Source organism: Marmota marmota, unplaced genomic scaffold (genome assembly GCF_001458135.2).
Source record: "Marmota marmota marmota unplaced genomic scaffold, marMar, whole genome shotgun sequence".
Classification (NCBI taxonomy): Eukaryota; Metazoa; Chordata; class Mammalia; order Rodentia; family Sciuridae; genus Marmota; species Marmota marmota.
In genome coordinates, this window is record NW_026000082.1 from 2,902,153 (window position 1) to 2,911,560 (window position 9,408).

The following is a 9,408-nucleotide window of genomic DNA, read 5'->3' on the forward strand; positions in this document are numbered from 1 at the left end:
ATCCATTGGACTTTTCTTTTTAGCAAAACCGGGTCCATGCAATTCGTTAATTTTAATAGTATATGATGTAAAAAGCATAAAACCCTGGACTTAAATTCAAGCTTCTTAGCATGGCAGTGCCAAGCCTACCTCTCTACCCCTTCCTTTATCGATGCCCACTCTGCTTTGTACTTGAGGTACCACACCATTCAGCTACATGTGTTTTTCCTGTATATACCATCTTGTCTGGTTCTAGCCATCTTTTCTACCTGGGGTTCCTTCCTCTTCTTTATCTCATTTTCAACTCTTACACATCCCAAACACATAAATTCCTCCTTAAAACTTTCCTGAATCACCAGGATGGGTTGTGTTTTGATATGACCTGGACTCATCTTTGTTTATTATTACCAACTTTTTCTTAAAAAAACTGTCTGTTTGTGGGACTTTTTCCCCCACTAGAATGTAAGTTCCTAAGGGCATGGTGACTTGTTTGTCACTGCATTCCCAGCCACAAGCACCTGGCTAAGAGGAGGAATCAAATATGCTGACTGAAATTGAACTTAGCAAGATAAAAAGTTTTGAGGTCAGGGAGAGTCACCTTCCATGAAAGAACTAGGCTAGGCATAAGCAGAGGAAGGGTTTTGATGACACGTGTCAGGGTGGATAACCCAGGGGAACTTGGCCAGCCTCATGGTGCATAGGGGGTTAAACTCGGGAGCAGATTGACAAACAGGGTAAACCATCATCTGTGGAACTAAAGGATGAAAGAAGGGTTGGTTATTGAGGTCAAGAGCCACCACAGCCAGAGGGGTTCCAGAGCTGCAATGAGAGTATAGATTATAAGCAAAATCCCCAGAACACAAAAAAGGAAGGTAAAGGAAATTCAAAAGGTCCTGCAACTGATTGGAGACAAACAGGTTGGGAATTCCAGGACTATTTTGAGGGTGGAATTGTTGGAAAAAACAGAGTTCCCTGCTGGAGGCCCACAGGGGCTTGGCACTATTATATTCTGGGGCTGCTAAACATATTCACAGTTATATCCACTAGATGGCCAGCATCCTGCATTTTTTAAAGTAGCTTAGCTCATAAGTCAGTGGGAAATGTACTTTGGTTTTGGAGGCTCCTGAGCTGAGGAATGGGGCTGGGGCTTTAGTGAGAAGAGGGAGCAAGAGGAAATATGTGTGTGTGAGCCCACATGTATGTTTATCTGGCATCTGGCATGCATGTAGCAACTGAGTACGTTCACCTCCTATAATTAATAGCATCAGCTGTTCGGATATGAGTCATTTGCAATAGTAAATTTATAGCAGAGACCTATCTGAAGATACTTTTGTTGGAATGGAATCACCTTCCATTAATTATAGCAAGTATTGGTTTTAATAAACTTTTTACATACATGATATACTTGATATCATGATCTTGCCATATCTCACTTCTAAGCCTGCCCTTCTTTGCCTTGGTCATCAGGTGTTTTTTTTTAATCAACTCAATCAGGAAAGTAAATCTCTATCTGTAGGCCTTCCATTGATTCAATACCTGATGGTAAATAGGAGGTGCTCTCAAGACAGACCTGAATTGGATCCCAGCATACCTGTGTTTTATGAGTCTTGAAAAATTTACTTAGCTTCCTACATCTACATTTTTCGTGTATTCTATGAGCCAGTGATAATACTTACAAGATCATTGTGAGGATTAAAAGAAATAACACCCTTCAGGGTTTTGGTTACTACCTGGCATAGAGAAAATGACAGTTAACACTTCCCAGGTATGGGCATTGTTCTAAGTATTCAGCAGGAATTAATTGTACCCTCAAAAGCGAATCTGTGAAGTAGTTATACTTATGATTCTAACTTACAGATAAGGGAAACTGAGGCATAGGGACACCAGATAATTTGCCTAGGTTACACAGTTGGACAGAAGCAGAGCCAGGATGCAAACCCCAGATATCCAGCTCCAGAGTCCATGCTTTTAACCTTCAGGCTGCCCTGCCTTGCAGATGTGTCATATCCCATTGAGCACTCTGGGCTTCTTGAATAGATCATTGCTACTCTCAATAGTTGGTAGAAATAACTGTGTGCATCTGTGGTTTTTGTTCTTGTTTTCATTGGCAGCAATTTCCTCCTGTTATTGAGTTTCTTCCATCAAATGTAAATCCAAAAAAGCCAGACCACTGCTGTATAAAATAGTGCCCATCTACATGTCTGTTAACTAAATGTGTATTCTTTCTTCTCTTTTAGATTACACATTCATTAAGAACTGTCTCTGACTTCTGCAAATTATGAATATACTTACAGTACTCTGTATGTTGTTAAAAATATCACCTAGTAAGTAATTATTTTTAAATGGTCTTTTACCACTTTTATTCCTTCTCGTTGACAATAGATTAAGTCCTATTGCTTGGAGGAGGCCTTCTTCATGGTCTTTTCCCCGAGGGCCTAAAGGTTTGAAAAGAGAACTGTTGCACTGCCCTTTTATAGAAGGCAAAATGCAAAATTCTAAAATAACCCCTGGACTGTGCATAAGATGGATTTTATTCCTGTTATTAAGTCATATGGCACATTTGCCTTTGAGAAAGTCCTTAAATGGGAGTTGGCTCTTCCTGAAGTCAGCTACTCAAAGCTTGCAATGGATTCCAGGTGAGGGAGATTCTCTGTTGTTAGCTTTGAAAATGGAAGGGGACATGTGGCAAAGAATGTGGGCAGCTTTTAGGAGCTGAGCATGGCCATTGGATACCAGCAACAAGAGAACCAGAGCCTCATTTCACAACTGCAAGGGAATGAGTTCTGCTAAAACCACATGAGCCTGGAAAAGCTCCTGAATTCCAGACCAGAACAACCAATGTGTGGTGAGACCCTGAGCAGAGAAGCTAGTCAGGCCATGCATCAATCAGACTGAGAAACAGTGAGCTAATAAATGAATATTGTTTCAAGATATTAAGTTTGTAGTACAGGTTAAGTATCTCTCATTGCTTGGAACCAGAGATGTTTCAGAGTTTGGATTTTGTTTTTCCTGATTTTAGAATCTTTGCATAGCCTTTGCTGATTCAAAAATCTGAACTCCCAAATGCTCCAGAATTTGAAACTGAGCTTCATGTTAGCCTTAGAAACTCTTGGACTTTGGAGAATTCCTTATTTTGGATTTTTGGAATTAGGGATGTTCAATTTGTATTTTGTTATACAGCAACAGATAACTCATATAACTTCTTATCCAGAACACTTAGCCACTGCCCAAGATAAGTAATATGGCAAAAAGGCAATTGACTTACTGATCTGGGTTTACCCTGATCCAGTGTGAAAAGAAATTGAAGTCAGTTAATAGTAAAATAGAATTATTTCTACATATGGTTTTAGACAGTGTAATGAGATAAGTGTGGGCATGCAATCGTTAAAATTAAAGACCAAACCAAGGCTCACACACTAATTTTCATCATCCTAGGTGAGCAAGGCAGTGGACAGTGCAATTATTTAACATTTATGATGTTACTAAGGTTGTTTCGAGCTTTAAAACCAGGCATCCCCTCCCCCTCCTTTTAAAAATAATTCTTTCCCTCAGGACTTGAACAGATGTTTTCATTTTACTTAAAGACTGTTTTCCTCATCCACTAGGAATATGTACCAGTACAAAGTGTTAACCTCGTTTGGATTTGAACCCCCATCCTCAAGAGCAAGAGGATGGGGAGGACCGCCAAATGTCAACTCAGTTGTGAGAAGTGTTTTAAATCATATTTTGACATATGTTACACTGTTAACTAGCAAACAAAGTGCAGCACACATGCTTCTAGTAACTCTGGTTTCACATCATATGATCTCTTCTTTGTCTTGAGGACCTTTTGATGTGCGTTCCCAATATTGAGTTTCTCTGCTTTTAATAATCTTATGTTCCTTCCTCAATATAAATGTCATGAAAAATACTGAATGCTAATCTTCAGAGATCAAACAGGAAGAAAGAGGTGGGCAGCATAGTTTAGTGACTAGAATTCCTGAAATTTCTCATTTAAAAAATTTATTTTCACTTATAAAAGCCTCAGCTCCAGAAATGCTTGGCTCCTCTTTTAATGTTGAAGCTGTATGTTCCTCCCAATTTTAGAATTATATTAATTATAAAATAATTGCCTTTCTTGTTGTAAGGCACCTGAGATGCGGGGGCCACTTAATCACTGTTTATATATCTCCTTCTGGGTCTAACAGAGAGCTCAGAATCAACACAGAACTGGCTTTTCTTTCACCGTCTCTGCTTTAGCTAGGGGTGACCAACGGCCCTGGTGTGCGTGGACAAAGGACTTTTCAGTGCTAAAACTGGGACAGTCCCTGGCAAACTGGCACAGTTTCTCACTCTAGCTGGGGCATCAAGGACCTTTTCAGAGTGAGAATTGTGAAACAACTTGGTCAAAGCTGTCCACTTGTTTTTGGAGCTTGGTGTCTGTGAGGAAGAAATGCAGTGTTTTCCTGGGTTCTTCACATGTACTGATGTGTTTTTACAAGAATCAGGTCTCCTTTCATTTTATTTGCCCACATGAAAATACTTTCTACCAAGAGATATGGCATTTCGTGATATCTAAGTACAGTTGTGACTGTGTGTGTGTGTGTGTGTGTGTGTGTGTGTAGGGGGGAGGCATTTAAAAGAATGAATTATCCTAGGCTTCCTTCACGTATATCAGTTTAATATACCTTTTCACAGTGTTCTCAGTTGCCTCAGGGATAGTTCCAGAAATTCGTGGTGAGAGAGGCTCTGAGGTGGCAATCGTCTCAGAAAGGGTGTAAGGGATGACATATGGCTCAGGGATGTCTCAGGGGTGTGTTTTGAAGCTGTTTTTACTTAGTGCATGTTTATTAGGGGTGGTTTGAAGGGAGATGATGGAAATTATTGAGGAGCTAAGCCTAGCCCCACCTCTTTGGCACCAGTACTGGGTGTTCTACATTACCGCCTACACATGAATAATTAAATAGAATAGTTTATGCTCTATTTACCACATTAGAAAATAATGTCACCCTTTATAAAAATTGTTTAAAACACATTGAATAACAATGTTACCACTTTTTGAGCAACTACTCTCTGATAGATACTTCTTGTGTTTTTAGATAGTCTCATTAAATGCTCATACCAAATCCGAAAGATTGGTGTTAGAAAAACTACAAAATTATATACGCTCTATTTTCTGAGAACTTTGTGTTAGGTGAAATCTCACAAAAATTCTATGAAATAGATACTTTTTAGGTTAAAAAACCCCAACAACCACCAGTGACTTATTTAAGTTCAGTGACTGAAGGAGAGATTTAAGCTTCAATAATTTGACATTAAAACATTTACTTTTTTTTTTGGAGCTGTGGATGGAATCCAGGGACAGTATGCTAAGTATACACTTTACCACTGAGCTACATTCCCTGCCCAGAACCCTTACTTTTAACTACTGTTAGTTATATTTACACCATTTGGTAGATAAGGAGATAGATAGAGATTACATTAGCTACTGAAGATCAACCAGGTCATTTGCTGGTGCAGTTGTCAAATAAGTGCTGTTGCTCCCTGTCTTCCCCTCTAAGTCAGGAAGGAGGGGAACCTAGAGATACAGTGTTGTATGCTATTTCTGAGGAATTTATAGGAGATTTTTAAGGTACCTTTTCTGGTATATTCTAGGGTCAGCCTGAGAAATTATAATTTCTAGACGATCGTGGTGATAACTCAGTTTGACAATGATTGCTTAGCCCAACGATGCCTATTAAATTCATTTTTAGTGCTGTTTCTGATTGAGTGGTAGGTTGTCTAGGCAAGTATGTTAACAAAAAATTAAGGCTAAATCTGAGCTCAGCTTGGAAGAACACTGATTAATAATATTTGCCAACATCCCTGCCCATGACCATGTGTCTTTCAGTGTCTCCCAATATGTCTTTATAGTTAAGTTTGGTCTCAGAATTTGGGTTGGCCAAGAGGATACAACATAGCACATGTATGAGCAGAAGTTTTCTGAATGACTGTGTTTTGGTTCTGCCTGTTGCTCTTTTCCCTATGCCATGACAGCCCCTTGTCCTTCAGAGACCTGGGAGCAGGGCTTCTGCAGCAGACCCATCTCTGCTGAAACATGAGACCTATTTCTGAAGCACATATGCTTCTAAGGCTATGGAGGGCTTGAGCTTTAATCTATGGCTTCATGTAGCTAGTTCTGTTATTTTGCTTATGTACATCTGAATTTAGAGAGCACAAGTCCATGAAGACTGGCATGTAGAATACTTTCCTTCAAAGTGAATATTCTCTGAATTATTTCTATTTCAGCATGTCCTGATATTGCCCTTTCAAAAAATATAAGTAATGCCTAATCTAATTTTAAAGTAGGGCCTTCCTCCTAACTTAACCACTCTTGAGTTAGAATATTTACTCACAGTCACTACAGCATGGGATACGCATCTTGCCAGGCCTGGTCAGCAAATGTTATGGTATTCATTTGTGAATAAGCAATTCATAGGTGCTTAGGATTCAACTAGTCATAAATATGTCAGCAGACCTTCTCCCTGTATGTCTCTATGTTTTTAAGCCTTCCCAGCCTAATTTCCCAGAGGATTACATTGACCTTGAGTGCTTTGATGGTTTGTAAGGCTCCCCCTCTCCTGAGTTAACAGTGTCCTAATACTCTTGGCATTTATGGTAACAAACTTCAGGTGCAGTCTTATTATGACTGCAAAAGAACCACTTTCTTACACGTGTGCTTCCTTGCTCCTTCTGCTTCTGTAATCTAGTACTTCCTCTTTAGGAAAACCTCTCTATAAATTAAGAGTATGAGCTTCACCCAAGAATCTACTTGGGTCCCTATCCCTGTCCTCCTTGGAACTTCCAGCCCTGTAGAGACCAGGGAAGGGGAAGAAGGGGCATCACGTCTAAAAGCAGAGTGCTCACAGCCAACCAAGTGCTGTTGGACTGCAGCTAGCTGGAGGAAAAAGTCACAGTGTGATTGTTTCCCCACAACTGGGTGGAGTCACAAGAAGTGCAAGGGTTGGAGGGGGAGGGGAATCTCTGGCACCTTCCAGTTTGATGTTTTTTAGGGGCTTTCCAGCCTTGCCCTCTGTAGAAGACCTGCCTAGCCTTCAAGATGCTTCTGTTAACACGGAGGAGTGTTCCTTTCATTTTGTTAATCATCAGTCCAAGAGTTAAGAGGTGTACTAAGAAACCAGTTGTTTTGAGCTTGTCCATAAGAAGGGAAAAATCTTTCAGCCATTATCCAAGAATAAGTGACTTGGGTGAACTCGAAGAAGCATGACAGCCACACACACACACTCACTATATATATCTATATATCACACACACACACACACACATACACACACACTCACTGTATCTATATATCAATATATCACACACACACACACACACACACTATATCTATATATCTATATATCACACACATACTCACTATATCTATATATCTAGATAAATATATAGATATAACACACACTCACTATATCTATGTCTATATAGATATAGTGTGTGTGTGTGTGTGCGTGTGCGTTATGCACGCTCTCTACCACTAGCTATACCCCAGCCTGTGCTGTTCTTTTTTATCCAAGCAATTACAGAAAAATATAGCTAGCCGATTGTCAAACAGCTAACACAAACAGGTTTTAGTGCTGAGTTGTTTTTTTTTTAAAGAGAGAGAGAGAGAATTTTAATATTTATTTTTTAGTTTTCTGTGGACACAACACCTTTGTTTGTATGTGGTGCTGAGGATCGAACCCGGGCCGCACGTATGCCAGGAGAGCGTGCTACCGCTTGAGCCACATCCCCAGCCCAGTGCTGAGTTTTTGATTAAGTAAAACTTGATTTTCTGTAAAGACAATAGAGTGCTAAAATGTTCTTTAGAGTAGGTCAGAATCATTTGGAGGGATTATTAAAACACAAATTGCTGGGTTCCACAGGAAGAATTTCTGATTTAGAACTTTGAAGTGGAGCTCATTAATTTGCATTTTTAACAAGTTTCTGGGTGCTCTTGATGCCTGGCTTTGGGAACCCCACTTTGAGAAATACCGAGATAGGTAATCATCTTCAAAGGTATATAGATAATAGAACTCTTCTTTTTCAGTTGGTGCATGTTATTTATACACAATGGTGGGCTTAATAGAATCTCTTTTATTCAGTACTTTGTGCCTCATAGCAGGCAGAATGGGAGAATGGGAGAGTGAGGCTGGGAGCTTGCAGATGTTGGTGATTAAGGAATTAAGGGATGCTCAGAGTTGAAGGGATTGGGGATGGTGGGAGAGGCAAGAAGCTGGAGAGACATAAGAAGGAATGGGAGTGAAGGACAGATTGAGAAATTCAAGCGTGAGGGAGAAACCCAACCTGACAGGGATCTCACTGCCATATGAAGCGATTGCCTTATTGAGTTTGATCGTTGAGGTGGTGACAAGAGCTGTACCTAAAACAGATGGATAAGGCCCTGGAGGTTTTATTGTATTCCCTTCTGTATTAAATAGCAGAAATGGACAAGTTCTTTGAACTTTCATAATGATACTCATTTTCCTTGACAGTATGTATTAATCGCCAGATGGGAAACTCTTTCTTTTGGGTAAATAAGGTCATAAAGATAAGCTGTGACAATTAAATGGCCACATTTCTTTTATTTTATCAATATGGTTGGAATCTAAGTTGGACATGATAGGATGTAGGCAGCCTTTTCTTCTTTAGTGTCCTAAAACATGAGTTTTGATGTCTAAGTTCATATGGAAATTCCTATTCCATTTTTTTTTTTACATTCCATTCATTGTAATTGTTCAAGGTGTTATTTTAAGAACTCAAGGCTTGGCCATATATAGGTGGATAGTATTTGGTTATGAAATCATTGAAAGCCTCCCTTCCACCTGCAGTCACTAGCAGAAGAATGCCCAAGTCTATTTATTTTTTTACTTTTCCAATATTGGGGATCAAAACCAGGGCCCCATGCATGCCAGACAAATGTTCTATCACTGAGCTACTTCCCCAGCCCCTCAAGTCTATTTTAAAAGCCTACTTAAAAAATCATTTCAGTGAAGCATGTATGAATATGTCTTGTGATTCTTCTTTCTACAAAATGTCAATCATTAGGAGAAATAATATTACAATTCCCAAATACTTCTAGAGAGCAATATTCAGGAAATAATATTTTATAGTAAACATTTTTAATAAACAGCAGCATAAAATAATCAGTGTTTAATATCATCTCTGGTGTGTGATACAAATGCATATATCCTTGATATAAAATAGCCTTTTCATCATTACATTTCCATGCTTGTCTATTTGAAATGCCCATAACAACAAATCAAACATTAAGTAATACAGTGATTAAATGCATGCAGTGAAAATAAGGAAAGATATGGTAAGGTGAAATATCTGATTATTGCCATTATATATTTGAAGAAAATCTATATTGAGTTAAGAACAAATAAAGGAAATAAGGAAACAGACCAGATA